This window comes from Chelonia mydas, chromosome 2 (genome assembly GCF_015237465.2).
Source record: "Chelonia mydas isolate rCheMyd1 chromosome 2, rCheMyd1.pri.v2, whole genome shotgun sequence".
Taxonomy (NCBI): domain Eukaryota; kingdom Metazoa; phylum Chordata; order Testudines; family Cheloniidae; genus Chelonia; species Chelonia mydas.
This window is the reverse complement of record NC_057850.1, coordinates 84,868,863-84,885,934: the sequence shown is the minus strand read 5'-3', so window position 1 is coordinate 84,885,934 and position 17,072 is coordinate 84,868,863. Positions and strand designations below refer to the sequence as shown.

The 17,072-nt window shown below is 41.3% G+C and overlaps 2 long non-coding RNA genes across 3 annotated transcripts in view; one reads left to right on the top strand and one right to left on the bottom strand.

The window, feature by feature from the left end:
* Positions 1 to 809: 809 nt before the first annotated feature.
* LOC122464494 lies at positions 810 to 11,183 on the bottom strand. Its single transcript, XR_006288582.1, has 3 exons — positions 10,790 to 11,183; positions 2,674 to 2,904; positions 810 to 896 (listed from the first exon to the last, which is right to left on the bottom strand). It is a non-coding gene; the product is annotated as an uncharacterized LOC122464494 (long non-coding RNA).
* The window catches only part of LOC122464493, a 135,723-nt gene continuing 123,141 nt past the window's right edge, over positions 4,491 to 17,072 (top strand). For both annotated transcript variants that reach the window (XR_006288580.1, XR_006288581.1), the window contains exon 1: positions 4,491 to 4,630. This is a non-coding gene — a long non-coding RNA (uncharacterized LOC122464493). The remainder of the gene's footprint in view (positions 4,631 to 17,072) is intronic.

Sequence of the window (17,072 nt, the reverse complement as noted above, 5' to 3'; positions counted from 1 at the left end):
GCTGATTCAAAGCCAATAGTTCAGGCCCTTAGTCTCCTTCCAGGAAAACCACACATTCAGTATATTAACATTAAGAGACTCCTGCAATGTTCATCAACATAAATAGCTAAATGGACTAGATAGCAACATTGAAATGGAATCAGTGGCAACGTGTTAGTACTAGAACAGATGTTAATGACCATCGTGAACAGGCATAAATCAGTCAGCCCAGTCCAACAACAAAAATTTTACCTGAGAAAACTTTTTTCCTGAGTGGTTATTGACTCAACGGTGTGAGCTAAGGAGGTTTTAGCAGCAGCACTACCACAAAAGCAAAAGGGGAAAATGCTCACAAGGGTATAAAACAGAAAACTAAAAGAATCCCTTATAACCCAATGTCATTCTCTAACTCCTTGTTTAATTTGCTCAATACTAACCCTTCCCTATGGCTCTCAGGGAGTTGTATTTATAAGGTTCCCTGATGAAAGCCCTTAGCTCCCCATTATCATCAAGAGTCCTGTTTTATTCTCTAACTCTTTCCACCTGTACAGAGTAGACCTCTGGAGGCTTGAGAAGGGAGTTAACTGCTTGTTTGCCAAACCCAAAATAGGGCTTCTGTGCCCTGTCACAGTCAGTAATGAATAAAGAATTATTTAGGCCAAAAAAAGTTCTGAATAGAATGGAAAAAATATTTTAGAAAAAGCTAAATTTTAATACCAATTGCAGTTTAAAATACTCACAAGGGGCAAAAAGCAGAGTGAGAAAGAAATGAATGTATTAATCTAATGCATAGACTTTCCTCTTGACTTTGGGTTACCTGGTTAGAAATATCTAAACTGGTAGGACTGGGAATCTCAGCTGGCATAAATCAGATTCAGTGTAGTTGAACCAGTTCACTCCAGCATTTGGCTTGTAATCTGAAAAAGGAGAAATCCAGAACATTACTGTCTCCTGAGATGGTTACTTTTAATGTAGAACTTTTGGAGCTAGATTCCAATTTCTTGAAAATTGCTTCAGAAGGATTTTTTTATGTATTTTATTTGTGTTGTGCACCAACAGCTTGTTTTCCGTTCAAATAAGTTTTAAAATGTTAGACAAACATAGTGATGATCTGGTTTGTTTAAACTGGCATGAAGATAAATAAACAGACATAAGACAATAGCTAATTAAGCAAAGAGGAGGTAGGGACAGGGGAAGTTATAGAGAAAGAGATTAAGGAAAACATAGTTCCATGTTTTAAGACCAATACACAGCCAATCTCCCCTCTAAATTCCACTCAGTAGGAAATTGCTAACTTCCCTATCAAGTATGAGGGAAGAAAACTGAGCAACCAGTAAAAAACCCCTACAATCAATAGATTGCAATAATATTTAACTAACTTTTAATCATACAAAATGTGTAGAAATGCAGTGCTACAAAATTCTCTGCCCTTACACAGCACAAAAGGGAAAGTGGTCACAGCTGCTAAGTTGAGAATTCCCACACTGCAGAAGAATTCTCAGCTGGTGGAAAGACAGCTTCAGTGCCTCACCATTGCTGTGATAGGAAGCATGCTGGGGGAGAGAGGCGGTATGGTGGGGGTGGGGAGGCTATGCCAAGTCACAGCTGGCATATGGTCCTTTAGGGTATGTCTATACGGCATCTGGGAGTGAGCCTTCCTGCCTGGATCCACAGACTTCTGTTAGTGAGGCTTGCACTAGCACACTAAAGATAGCTGTGTAGACACTGTGGCTTGGGCTGTGACGCCTCCCTCCCCACTGGCTTTAGAGTCTAAACTCCAGCCTGCGCCCAACATTTACACAGCTATTTTTAGCATGCTAGCATGAGCCTTGCTAGCACAAGTCTGTGGACTCAGGCTAGGAATGTAATTTTTTAGAATACCAGAACCATGAGACTAGAAGGTGCCTGTACAAGCCAACCTGTACAAACCAATAAGTACTATATAGCGTCTGGAACCAGATATCCTGATGAGGACAACAAAGTCTTTCCATCCCAAAGGCTTGTCTTTGTTGCTTTTATAGGGTTCTTTATTGTTAACTCAAGAATAGAATTCACAATTAAGCCATTAGATCCATGTTTAATTTTTAATCTGAGCATTAATTTAATCTTTAAGAATGCAAAAATCTTGCTTTTGGTGCAAAAGATTACGAATATGTATTACATGAACATGAGTCATGTAAGATCCACCCCACAGCTCTGTCTAGGGTGACCAGATGTCCCGATTTTAAAGGGACAATCCTGAGATTTGGAACTTTATCTTACATAGGCACATTACACCACCCCTGTCCCTATTTTTCACACTTGCTATACTGGTCACCCTAGCTCGTGAGTGCACTGTGCAGCCTTAGTTACACTCTCTCTACTTCTCCAGTTCAGGGCGTCTCAAGTTGCATGCTGTATTTTTGGACTAGATTGAAAACTACCAAACATTTCTGAACACACATTAGAGTCCATTTTTCCATTAATCTCTCCTAGTTGATCTCTTTCTGCTCCTATAGTTTGTTTCCACACAGCTGCATCACGTAATAGTGCTCAGTTTATAGAACAGCACTGTCCATGTGTAGAAACAGGGAGATCAAAATCACATCTGTTCCCACAGCACTAACTTTTTGCAGGCTGAGAACAACATGACTTTAAAAAAAGAAAAAAAACTAGTCTGAACTTAAATCTCTCTCTTTAAAGTGAGTTACTTACAATTAGTGGAATTATTCAGATTTTTCCAGTGTCTGAGTTTGGTAATAGAGTGTACTCCACAGTCCATTCCATGGCTGCTTAATCTGGGCCAGGAAATGGCCAGACCTGGTGTGACACTATGCAGCCCAAATTGTGTCCCTCATTCTGCAAGGTGGAGAGCCAGTGAGATGCATGATGTGTGTCTTCCAACAGCCTCGGTGATGAATCCCCCTTGTGCATACAGCTGAGTCTCTGTCACAAGAAATGTTACCCCTAATCATCATTGATTTACAAAGCTCCTCAGTACTGTCCTATATTTTAAAACAAACACAACAGTTTAGGCCCTGATTCTGTAATGAGCTTTAGGTGAGCAGATCCCTGTGCCTTTGGAGTCCCACTGGCTTCAGTGGGATGCCATGTGTAGGCACAGGACGCCCGCATACTATTTATTGCGGGATCAGGGCCATAAAACCCAAACCTTAAAAATACAGAAAACAAAATATCACAAAATCCCTCCTAACAAATAAGAACAGATATATCATAGCCATATTGAAATGACAAGTGGGCCTTGGTTGTTATGTTATAGCATGGTATGGTAAGAACGTAAAGACAACAACATATCAAGGAAAGTAAATTAAAAATCAAGCTGTAACCAAGTGTGCGACTTAGCATGCTTTGACTATTTTGAGTCTCTCCCTCTGTCACACTCTAATAACCTTCAGTTATTATCTTTATCTCATCTTTGTATCTGACTGGGTGTATCTTTTTTTTTGAAGGGCCCTAGTTACCATAGCTATGATTTCATACTTTCGTCAGCCTTAGTTTCAGATTTTTTTTTCTTCAAAATTCATGCAATTATTATTCGGAACTGACCTTGAAGTTATTTGCACATCATCAGCTGGTGTGGAGCAATACACACACAGTGTTTGTTGTGACTGTGGGTTGTTTCAGATGTTCTGTCCTAACAACCGGTTCTACTATGCATTCTGATGAAGCATTGGAGGCTCTGTTTATCTGACCTGCTGTGGAATGTACAAGTTCTGAATCGCATGATACACTTTAACAATGAACAAGCTACTGGGTTTTTAAGGCTGGTATTTAGGCACCTAAGTACCTTTGTTGATCTGGGCTTTGGTGCCTATCTTTTCATGCAGACAAATTCAAATTAGAAACAAGGCACAAGGCACAAATTTTTAACAGTGAGGGTGATTCACCACTGGAATAAAGTACCCAGGGAAGTGGTGGATTCTCCATCTGTTGGTGGCTTCAAAGAAAGAGTGGATGTCTTTTTGGAAATTATGCTTTAGTCAAACACGAATTATTGGGCTCAATGCAGGGGCAACTAGACAAAATTCTATGGCCCTTTGTGACCGAGGGACCTGTTGGTGCCATCTGGCAGAGGACAAACTGGGTGCATAGGATTCTACAGGGATCCCCTGGGTTGGATATCTGTATAGTAGTTCACCAAAGGCCCAGGGTGGAATGAGAGGTCCCTACCGAGAATCAGCAGTCCACTGGTCATCATAATCATTGTGAAATGTGTGTGCAGATAATATTTAAGGAATTATATCTATACTGAAAAGTATATTCTCAAGGTTTTAGAGTTAAGGCAGGAAACCAGGGTGACATACCTAAGATATCCACTTGTGAGGTAACTCCCTTCTCTTCATGTGTCATACCTAAGATATGTTCCTTTCAGGCAGGAGGTTATCTCTCTGTCTGGCCATTTGTGTATTGTGCATTACATGCCTCGCAATGTATTTGCATACTGAGCTAGGTGCCAGTTAAGTGATTGTGAAATCTACAAGAGGTGAAATATACCAGAAGGAACAAATGGCAGGGGGTATCCTGTTTATGAATAAAGACAAGGGATTGTTCTGGTATATCTTGAAGTGCAAAGGGACACACTGGATCCTTCACTGAGGAGGCAAACTAACACCCTGATTGTCTCACGAAAGAAGCACTGCAAGGATCTGAGGTGAGCAACACTCTACAAGACATGAAAATATTTTGCAAACTAAGTCTAAGGATTAAGCTTTGAAACACGTTATGATTTTATATGTAACCATGTTTCCAATACTTCTACTTGCTACTATTTGAATCTCTATGCTTTGCTAAATAAACGTATACTTGATTTTATTGTAAACATATATAAATGGTGTGCGTTAAGCTGAGCGTTGATCTGAGGTGGAACTGTTTCTTTGGAAGCATGAGTCTGAATACAGTGGGTGTCCAGTGGACCAGTGGCTGGACACTCCAGGAAGATGTTCAGGGGGTTCAAACATTGAGATGTGCCAATTGCTAATCTATAGAGTGGCAGCAGGGCCTGTGAGGCCTAGAAGGGAGTGTTTAATAAAAAGGCATCTTTTAAAAAGTGGAAGTCAAATCCTAGTGAGGTAAATAGAAAGGAGCATAAACACTGCCAAATTAAATGTAAAAATGTAATAAGAAAAGCCAAAAAGGAGTTTGAAGAACAGATGGCCAAAAACTCAAAAGATAATGATAAAGAAAATGTTTTTTAAGTACATCAGAAGCAGGAAGCCTGCTAAACAAGCAGTGGGGCCCCTGGTGATCAAGATACAAAAGGAGCACTTAAAGACGATAAAATCATCAGAGAGAAACTAAATGAATTCTTTGCTTCAGTCTTCACGGCTGAGCATGTTAGGGAGATTCTCAAACCTGAGCCGTCTTTTGTAGGTGACAAATCTGAGGAATTGCTAGATTGAAGTGTCACTAGAGGAGGTTTTGGAATTAATTGAGAAACTTAACAGTAACAAGTCACCGGGACCAGATGGCATTCACCCAAGAGTTCTGAAAGAACTCAAATGTGAAATTGCAGAACTATTAACTATGGTTTGTAACCTGTCCTTTAAATCAGCTACTGTACCCAATGACTGGAAGATAGCTAATGTAACACCAATATTTAAGAAGGGCTCTAGAGGTGATCCTGGCAATTACAGACTGGTAAGTCTAACGTCAGTACCGGGCAAATTAGTTGAAACAACAGTAAAGAATAAAATTGTCAGATACCTAGAAGAACATAAATTGTTGCACAAAAGTCAACATGGTTTCTGTAAAGGGAGATCATGTCTTACTAACCTATTAGAGTTCTTTGAGGGGGTCAACAAACATGTGGACAAGGGGGATCCAGTGGACATAGTGTACTTAGATTTCCAGAAAGCCTTTGACAAGGTCCCTCACCAAAGGCTCTTACATAAATTAAGTTGTCATGGGATGAGAGGGAAGATCCTTTCATGGATTGAGAACTGGTTAAAAGACAGAGAACAAAGGGTAGGAATAAATGGTAAATTTTCAGAATAGAGAGGGGTAACTAGTGATGTTCACCAAGGGTCAGTCATAGGACTTTTTCATAAATGATCTGGAGAAAGGGGTAAAGAGTGAGGTGACAAAGTTTGCAGATGATACTAAACTACTCAAGATAGTTAAGACCAAAGCAGACTGCGAAGAACTTCAAAAAGATCTCACAAAACTAAGTGATTGGGCAACAAAATGGCAAATGAAATTCAATGTGGATAAATGTAAAGTAATGCACATTGGAAAAAAATAACCTCAGCTATACATACAATATGATGGGGGCTAATTTAGCCACAACTAATCAGGAGAAAGATCTTGGAGTCATTGTGGATAGTTCTCTGAAGATGTCCACGCAGTGTGCAGCGGCAGTCAAAAAAGCAAATGGGATGTTAGGAATAATTAAAAAAGGGAAAGAGAATAAGACAGAGAATATCTTTTTGCCCTTATATAAATCCATGGTACCCCCACATCTTGAATACTGGGTACAGATGTGGTCCCCTCATCTTAAAAAAGATATATTGGCATTAGAAAAGGTTCAGAAAAGGGCAACTAAAATAATTAGGGGTTTGGAACAGGTCCCATATGAGGAGAGATTAAAGAGGCTAGGACTTTTCAGCTTGGAAAAGAGGAGACTAAGGGGGGATATGATAGAGGTATATAAAATCATGAGAAGTGTGGAGAAAGTGAATAAGGAAAAGTTATTTACTTGTTCCCACAATATAACAACTAGGGGCCACCAAATGAAATTAATGGGTAGCAGGTTTAAAACAAATAAAAGGAAGTTCTTCAGTCGGTGCACAGTCAATCCGTGCAACTCCTTGCCTGAGGAGGTTGTGAAGGCTAGGACTATAACAGGGTTTAAGAGAAAACTGGATAAATTCATGGAGGTTAAGTCCATAAATGGCTACTAGCCAGGATGGGCAAGGTCCAAGGAATGGTGTCCCTAGCCTCTGTTTGTGAGAGGATGGAGATGGATGGCAGGAGAGAGATCACTTGATTGTTACCTGTTAGGTTTACTCCCTCTGGGGCACCTGGCATTGGCCACTGTCGGTAGACAGGATACTGGGCTGGATGGACCTTTGGTCTGACCCAGTATGGCCATTCTTATGTTTCTCGTGCCGATGTCTGGTGCAGTCAGGGAGCTGATCCCTAGCTGGCACAGAGGAGGCTTCCTCACACTAAGAGGCAAATGGTAGCGAGGTTCCTCACAACCCTGGTATCCCTGGGAAGTGGCACACCTGTATTATACAGGAGGTCAGAGAAGATCTTAACATCTTAAATATACCCATCTATTCCCCTTATTAGCTTAGTTTAATTCCTCTAAGACAGTGAATTTAAATTTGTAATAAAATATAAAAAGTCAATAGATTTTGAAATATTTTACAAAGTCAATCAACTAGTAAATTATAGTTTATTTCAGTCTGGCTGGTTTTCTCAGGATTCAGCTACTAATTTGTGTAATTCCAGGCTGATTATCTCAGTTGATTGAAATTTGACAATATATATATTTTGTAATTGGGGTTTCAATTCAATGTGAATAAAATGTTTCATTTTCAATGAATTTTGAATGAAATTTTTAATTTTTTTTTCCTATTGGAGAAGAAAATGTATGTGTGTGTGTGTGGGCAGGGGGAACAAAAATTCAAAACAATTTTTTTTCTGAAGAAAACAGAAATATTCCTTTTGAATAAAAAAGTTTCAGTTTTGTTAAAAAGACAGAAAATCATTGTGAAAAGTTTGAACGAAATGAAAACAATTTTTCCAACATTTTCTATGACTAAACAAACACATTTTATCCAGCTCTAATAACTGTGTTATTGCTTCAAGTAGATGTTATATGCACTTTGCAACGTTGTGATAACTCTGGTGGCACTGACAGTATTTTCCTTTTCTATTATGCAAGAAATCAAATATTCATCTTTTTCTGTGCTATCAGCATGGATCTTTCACGTATCAGGCATTCCAAGTAAATATGGAAGATTTCTCCAGTGTCTCTCCCTCTCCACAATATAGGATCATGGTCTTGCTGTGGTAGTAACAATTATGACTGGCTTCCAGCTATTGCGGTCTGTTCAGCTACAGAGTGGTTGCCCAGCTGTCTGTACAGTAGTTTTTTTTAAACTGCTCAAAGGTCTGTTGAAAATTCCGCAGTGTAAGGCAGCTCAGGCTTCTAGAAAACACCTAGTTCACATTGGCCGTACTCCAGGGTGTAACACAGTTATTAGCAATAGTAACTCTGCTGTTAGTATATTATCTGATTCTTGCAGTCCTTCTCATACACATAGCTTGATATTTTTTCCTTATAGGCAGCATGGTGATTAGAGAAGGAAGTGGGTTTCAACTATCTGAGGGATGTCGATATATAGCACCACCTCAGTTCACTGACTCTTAATTCATGCACCTACATTGTAGTTCTTATCCCTATTCTTTCTTACGGTGTGTAGCACTCTATTCTTACTGCTTGGCCCATCTCCTTCCTTTGTCCTTGTTAAAATTTGGCAGCAATGGGAGCAAACAGAAACTGCTGATTATATGCACAGCTGCTATGCTGTGGTTGCTATGCAGAAACCAAACTATTACATTTTTAATACAGTGCAGAGTATTGTGCAAGCTTGTGCCGGGTATGCTGGCAGTTACTTTCTCCCACAGTCTGCATTATGACTACTTCATATACATAACCAGAATTAAATTGTCAATTAGAGACACAAAGGAAAGATTGTTGAACTCCTTACTCATAGTGGCAAACCAAAGTGACTCTCCATCAGGTTGAAAGAGTTCATAACCTATCCCTAAATTAGTGAATATCATCACTAGCAGTTCAAGATCAAAAGTCTAGCAAGGACCCAGCTACTTGCCTTATTTTCTCATCTGTTCACTAATGAAGACCGTTTTGAAAGTGCTCCCAAGTGCTCCATTGTGGCTCCCATGGTGATCAGTGAAATCCTGCATCTGCAGCTTTGGGGCACCCTATGAAGTGTATACTATACAGGCAGGACTGGCCTTACCATGAGGTGAACTGAGGCGGCTGCCTCAGGTGCCAGACTGTGTGTGTGTGGGGGCCACTAGGACCCAGAGTTTCAAAGTTTTGGTCCAAGCAAGGGGGCATCATTTGAGCTCCCTGCCTCAGGTGCCAAAATGTTTCGGGCTGGCCCTGTATGCAGGCTGGAGCACCAGTCTGACTTGGATCATTCATCTGGAAGTGGTAGTCTGTTAAATTAAGAGCTGCGTGGGGCACACAGGAGTGGAATGACTGTAAATACATTTTACATGAATTTTAAATGTCTAAATATTGTAGGACAGTGCCCCAGATTCCTCAAAGAAAGAGCTTTAACTGCATGATAATATACTCTATTTAGAAAATTGCTGGCACTACGAGAGATCAGTATAGTCACATACTCCCTGTTGCTGCTTGTGACTATGCTGAACTTGTCTTTTTCCATTATAATAATTTTTAATATTCTTGTGATCTTATTTTTAAAGGGTGTGTGTCTGTGTGTGCACTACTCCTGTTCTAAAGTGCCCTCACTTTGTATTTTTCCTTGCTTTTTGTACTGTCAGCACAGTGTGGAGTTTAATCTGAGAAACTGATGCCATAGGTGCTGCACCTTTAAATTTTTAAGCACCACTCCTACGTCAGCTTTGTTTGTCCTCATAGCTCAATGCAGATTGTCAGTGAAGACAAATGCTGTGTATTCTTTCATAGGGACTTTACATTTCTTCTTTCTTGCTTCATTGTTCTTTTACCTGAAAAAGTCAGGGGATAACAGTATTGTTAACCCCAAACAATCAAAAGTAATGTCAGGCACCCAAAATCAGGAGACTTTTTTTTTTTAAAAATCTCATTTTAAAACCATAGTGTTGGTGTTTCTTGTCATTCCTTCTGGCTTTTGAACCATTATGATTCACATTTTCAAGATTTTCTCTGAAGGCATGAAGACAAGAAACTTAATTTTTTTAAAAAAAATGGAAGCTCACATTCTCATAATTACATGTATCCAGGAGCTGGGACTTTAAGAAAAACACCAAGACACTAGATAAAATTGTGAGAGTTATCAACACAGCAAAAATATACAAAGAAAATCAGCACTTGGTTTTTGGTTGCCCAAAATCAAAATATTTTTGTTTTTCAGTGTTTGATGAAAATGCAAAAAGAAAGAAAGAAACCCCTCCATTTTTCATTGAAAAAGAACATTTTGAATGAAAAATTTTGGCCAGCTCTAGCTTCACTTTCATGAAGGGACAGGTTTTATCTTCCTCCCCAAAAAACAGAGGATTATTCACTTCTGCACACAGATTTCTCCAATATACTGACCTCAAAACTATTTTTACTTATTTAGGTACCTAAAGACCTGATATTGCAGTGTTGAGTACTCTTGCCTCAGTCCAGCAACCCATTTAACCACCAGCTCAGTTTTAAGCACATGAATAGCTTCATTGACTTTAATGAGACTATTCACAAACTTAAAGTGAAGGAATGTTTAATTGCTTTGCTACAGCAGGACGAGAGTTCTCAGCACCTTATAGGATCAACCCCTAAAATATAGGGTTAGGAGTCTACGCTCCCATTTTAGAAAATCTTGGCTTTTTTTTTTTTTTTTTTTTTTTAAATAGCCTTAGGTTGTTGCTTTGACACAGAAAAGTCCTAGAGGCTCTAATTTTTTCTTCTCTCAACCTTCCCTCCTCTCATGGATTTCAGTTTCTCTCCTGGTTACACTTGTGTATCAATACATCTTCTTATAACTGCAATAAAAACAGTCAGTACAAATCATACTGGGCGAAAATTATAATTGATTTTAGACAAAAGACACAGTGGTGAACTTACTTTTCAAGCCTTCCAGAGCTCTTTCGTCGGTGGATTGTAACTTGAACGTGTCTCACAGCTTGAAATCTCTGACCTTTTAGTGACTTCTACAAACTACTTATTGCAGGCACGGTTTTTTCCTGACATCAGATAAAGTGCTGATAGGAGGATTCTCATGGAATTTGTCAATAGTTTAATGTGCTATACACATAAATCCTGTGCTAATAAACTGATTGGAAATTTCATAATTGAATATAGTATTAAGACACAACAAATTGCATATTATTGGATTAGTAAATACATGCCTTGGGTGCTCTCAACTTGGGAGCTATGTATTAATGCTCATCTTCAAATACACCTGGGCATGTTCAAATGCTACTATTCTAGGGACTTTTTAATGTTAACTAATTAAAACTATTCTATATACTGAATAGGGTCTGTTTCCCCTCCCACTTACATCAATGTAAATCAAGAATAGCTCCTCTGAAGTCAATGAACCTGGTTCCTTAAATCTGGTATAAGGGGCTGGGGCAATATCCTTGCTCTGTTGAAGTCAGTGAGAGTTCTGCCATTGATTTCAATGGAGCCAGGATTTCATCTTGCAGTCTTTTCACTGATTGCAGTGAGCTTTGGATCAAGACCTAAGTGAGAGAGGAATCAGACCCACACTTTACTATTTTTCCTCTTAGATACTGTTTATAGTGGAAGGATAGAAAAGAATAGTCCATAGTGCATAAAGACTCTTCCACTGGTTGTAACATTTTTTTATTTCACAGACTTTTGAAGCATAATCTTTATCTTCATGGACAACCATGAAGTGGGGGAAGAGAAAAACCCTCTTCCAAACAGGAACAATCAGGAAGGTTGTTCTGTAAAAAGAGGGGGTTGTGACAGATATGGCAATTTCCTGCTTTACCCTTGAAAGATCTCATGGTATTAAGTGTAGGTATAATTGTATGCAACTTCTTTATAAGGGAAGGTGCGACAAATATTGCAGTGCCATGCGGTACGTTTAGGATCCATTGTTTGAATGGTCTGTGTAAGATTGTTTTCTACTCTATGGGGAAAGGCTACCACAGTTCCTACAAGAACTAAAACCAGGAGGGGGTGATTAAGTTAAATCAGTCAGGTTGTAATCCCACCTAGACCGGCATGCATATACTACTTCAAACTAGATTTTCCGGAGACCAACAGACAAAGATAGGACTTTAGGCTATTTCCCCAAAGTTTACACCGACTCTGGGCCTTCTTTCTGGTTCAGCAAATGGACAGGACTTTCTGTCTAAGGGTGCTCCAATCCTTCCTGGGAAGGTTTGGAAGGACTTTGGTCTACTGAGGCCCTATAAGACTGAGGGGTGACCTCTGGTAAGCCTTTAGCATGGATATAGGAACTTTTATTGTTTTTATATGTTTTCTCTGTAATGCATTCACCTAAGGAATAAATGTGCTTGCTTATAAAGACCTGTGTGGTAACTCATAATTGCTGGCAATTAGGATGTTCATAGTCTTTGATGAGCAAGCAAAGCACAGATGTAGGCCTATTTAGGCAATCTGGCTTGCTGGATTTATAACAAGGTAGGGGGGTATAGCAAGGTGAGGACTCACTGGTGTGGCACCTCCTGCTGATCGTCTTGGGAATTAGCTCTTTCCAGCCTTCGGAGCGCCCTCTGCAGGCTGGTGTCTCGCCTGCTGCTGGCATCCATGTCCCTCCCAGACCCCAGTGCCCTTTAGCCTGGGGTTCTGCCCCAGCAGTAGCCCCACACTCTGGGTCTCCCCTCCCTGGGAAACCCCCAACCCTCTAAACCCACCTTGCCTCAGTGGTTACTGCCAGTCATCATCTAACCCCCACTCACTGGGGCAGACTACAGTGTAACAGCCACTCATCATTGGCAAGTGGTTAGGACCTGCTGCCTTTGTCTATCCCCGGCTGCCCCTCTGCAGCCCCAGTACCTTTTGGCCATAAACAAGGCCTGAAGCCTGGGGGTTTACCAGACTGGAGCTCTCCAGCTCCCTTTGCCCTTCCCCAGCACTGCTCCACGTCAGGTACTTTGCTCCAAGGCAGCTAGCCCTTCCCACTCCAGGTCTAGAGTGAGACTCCTCCAGCTCCTGGCCCCCAGCCCTCTTATAAGGGCCAGCTGGGCCCTAATTGAGCTGGCCACAGCTGTGGCTGCTTCCCCAACCAGCCTAGCCTTTCCCAGCCACAGCCCGCCCCAGGGCTTCTTTAACCGTTCCGGGCCAGAGCGGGGTGACCACCCTGCTACAGTGGGGAACTGCGCAGCCTGGAAAAACCCTAGTCAGGAGGGAGAGAGAGAGACATGGGTCCCTGCCCAAGAGAGGTGATGACTGAGGAACCAGGAGCCTAGAGGGAAAGGGGGAATATGGGTGCAGTTGCCCTGAACAGTGATGAGGTTATCTGGTTCATAATCATTCCTATATACCCTGTATGACATCTCAAAGTATAGATCATACTTAACTGTAGAGAGCTGGGGAGTAGTAAGAGAAAATCTGATTTGCAAATAAACACACCGTGCTTAGTTTTGTGGGGCCTTATTATTATTTACAATTATTCAGACAACTCCAGAGTATTTGTGAAAAGGTCTGAGAATCAGCGCCATGTGACATAAGTGATAAACCCAGCACAGCACGAATAACAAATAATGAAAAGTCAGAGTGAACTCTGTGTGGACAACTCAGAGTGTTTAACTTATTCATACCAATTATTCAGTGAATTTTAACCCATAACAAACATTTTCAGGTATCAGAAGGGTAGCTGTGTTAGTCTGTATCCACAAAAACAATTAGGAGTCTGGTGGCACCTTGAAGACTAACAAATTTATTTGGGCATAAGCTTTCGTGGGTAAAAAAATCCACTTTTTCAGATGCATGGAGTGAAAATTACAGATGTAATAATACAGATGTATAATAATGCCTGCATCTGTAATTTTCACTCCATGCATCTGAAGAAGTGGGTTTTTTTACCCACAAAAGCTTATGCCCTAATACATTTGTTAGTCTTTAAGGTGCCACCAGACTCCTTGAAATATTTTCAGAGGAATTCAAGCTCAGTTCATGAATGGTCTGATAACAAAAGAAAGGGCTACATTCATAACTCATATTATTTATGATATACAGTTTGACCAGTTCTGCTTGCCAGTGGGTCAGATTTTCTGCTGTCTGACACAAGTAGGTTGTGCAGCACATATTAATGACAAAAGGACATTTTAAAATATATCAGTAATTTAAGTGGTAATCATGAAATACCGGTAAAATGTGAATTTTAAAGTGGACATATTGTAAACAATAGTTTACATAAAAAGTTGAACTAATTTTGGCTTCCAGACCATTTTTTTTAAATACAAGCACATCCATGGAGGACATGTGTTAGATAAGATATAGAATCTATACTAGATAAGATTATCTTTCAAGGATGTTTTTCAGTTCCCACAGGAAATAATGGAAATTCAAGAAAGGCCTAAAGAAAGAGCTAAAACAATAGGATTTTGATGGATAAGTGCCTAATATTTTGTGATCCTTGGGCATACATCCCTTAGACAACACTGAAATGAGGTAGTTACTTACATCTGAATCAAACCACTGTCTCTAATTATATAAAACGTCCACAGCCAAATTCTGTCTTCACTCATACGTATAACAACCTCCTGAATGCACAGGCATTGTTTGGGGATGAATTTGTATGTAATTTTATATCTATAAACACATTTATAGTTATCTACCTCACAGCATTTGAAAAAACAGAAGAAAGACATTAGGAATTTCAATGACTAAGGATACATTTCATAGGTGGTTGCACAAAGGAAGGGCTATTCAGGTATAAACAATAAATTGATCTAAATAATATCAGTGAAACCTAAGTCAAGTATTTATTATATTGTTCAACTTGATGTACTAACCAAAATAAGAGTTCAAGTGCCTAATATTTAATGCCTGATCTAATGTCCATGGACTTCAATGACTTTGGAGCAGGCTCTCAAATCACAAAGCAAACTGTAAGCCATATTAAACAGCATGACCCTACCTATAGCATTTTTTTTCCGTTTTAAGCACCGAAAAAAATTACACATACTGCAAGAAGAAAAGGAGTACTTGTGGCACCTTAGAGACTAACCAATTTATTTGAGCATAAGCTTTCGTGAGCTACAGCTCACTTCATTGGATGTGAAGTTGCATCCGATGAAGTGAGCTGTAGCTCACGAAAGCTTATGCTCAAATAAATTGGTTAGTCTCTAAGGTGCCACAAGTACTCCTTTTCTTTTTGTGAATACAGACTAACACGGCTGTTACTCTGAAACCTGACATACTGCAAGAGATTTTTTCCTTCTGGGAAAAAAAATATCGTTTGCAGGCAGTTTACAGGGCTTTAAGTATCTCTTAATGCCTTTGAATTATTAATCTTTTAAAATCCAAGATGCTTGACATTAAATATTAAAGAATAAGATACAGCATTGTAAACTACAACCAAATGGTGAAGATACATTAGTCGCTGGGATACCATCTGGACAATGCTATTAAATATCCATCTGCTCTCAGCATCTTCCACATGTGGTTGACAATAGGTTTTTCTTCTATAGAAAGAACTTTTTGATTTCTCGAGACATACCTCTGTATTGCACCATTCCTTTTTCTATGCCTACATAAGGGCAAATCTGCATTTATTGAAACACTGAGCATAATATATTGTCTAGAAAACTGGGTCCTAGGTGGTCTGGCTTAGGGGTCGAAGCAGGAATCAAGCTCAGAGGGTGGTGCAAGGGTCAGCACCAGAGTGAGAGTCTGAACGCCAGAGCCAAGGGTCAAAACAGAGTCAAACTCAGGAATCGGAGTTGAAGGTCAGAACCAGATTACCTGGAGTCAGATAAGGCAGGAGCAGGGCTGGTTCCGAGGTGGAAGCATGGCTGGGACAGGACCAGAACAAGGCTGAGTCTATGCTGTAGCAGGGCAGGATCTATGCTGTAGCGAGTCTGGGTAAAGACAGCATCTAGGTTGGAGCAGGGTGGAAGCAAGGTAAGCACAAGAAGACAGAATCTACAAATGTGAGAGCTGAGCAGGGCCAGCTCTAGGATTTTTGCCGGCCCAAGCAAAAAATTTTTTGGTCACCCCACTTTTTTTGTGTGCGCCCCTCCCCGCCCACGGCTCTGCCCCAACTCTGCCCCTTCCCAACCCCTTCCCCAAATCTCCAGCCCCGCTTCCTCCCCCGGGCGTGCTGCATTTCCCCCCCCATTGCTTCCTGCAGCTCACACAACCCTCTGCCCTAGCTCACCTCCGCTCCGCCTGCTCCCCTGAAAACGCTGCTGCTCTGCTTCTCCCCCCTCCCTCTCAGGCGAGGGCGAGGCAGCGCGTTCAGGGGAGCAGGTGGAGCGGAGGTGAGCAAGGGGGGGGATGCAGGAAGTAACGGGGGGGGTAGAGAAACCGCTCCCCGCCCCAGCTCCCCTCCGCTTCACCACCGCCGCCTCCCCTGAGCACGCCACCGCTCGGCTTCTCCTCCCTCCTTCCCAGGCTTGCTGCACCAAACAGCTGTTACGCGCGCAGCAACCCTGGGAGGGAGGGGGGAGAAGTGGGGTGGCAGCGGCGGCGCGCTTGGGGAGCAGGCAGAGGCGGAGCGGAGGCGAGCTGGGGCGACGGGGGCACATTTCGAGGGGCAGCATGGCCGGGGCCGGAATGCCGCCCCTAGAACTGTGCTGCCCCAAGCACCTGCTTGTTTTGCTGGTGCCTAGAGCCGGCCCTGGTGCTGAGCAGCCTGTGAGCTGGGGCGCTGGAACAATTTGTACAGTGGGGGTGCTGAGAGCTGTTGAACCAAACCGTAAACCCTGAATCTGATTGAAACCCCTTCAAACTAGGGGTGTGGCAGCACCCTCTATGCCCCCGAATTCCAGCACCTATGCTCTGAGCTACTGTTGCTGCTGGGCTTAAGATCTGTGCCTCAATCTTGATAATGCCCAGATATTGGTGGTCCAGTTTGGCCAAGAGGTGAGTTGATTTAAGGTTTTGTGTGGTCAGCCAGATATTATCTCTTACGGCAAGGTCAGGGATGGTCTGGCAGTCCTGATCAGCATGATGTTTATATGCTTCCTTAGCTGCTTGTAATTTCAGCTTGAGTTCCTTGTACTTGATGGAGATGGGTAGCTAGATCTGCGACAGCAGGAACTGGGGAGTTCATGGGGATGTCCTGTGAAAGCAAGGATGAAAACTGTAGCTGGCAAAACAACAACAACAACAAAAACCGACATAGGGAGAGGCTTTGCTAAGTAGAGGCATGAGGAACATTATTGTTAGCTAACTCAGCACA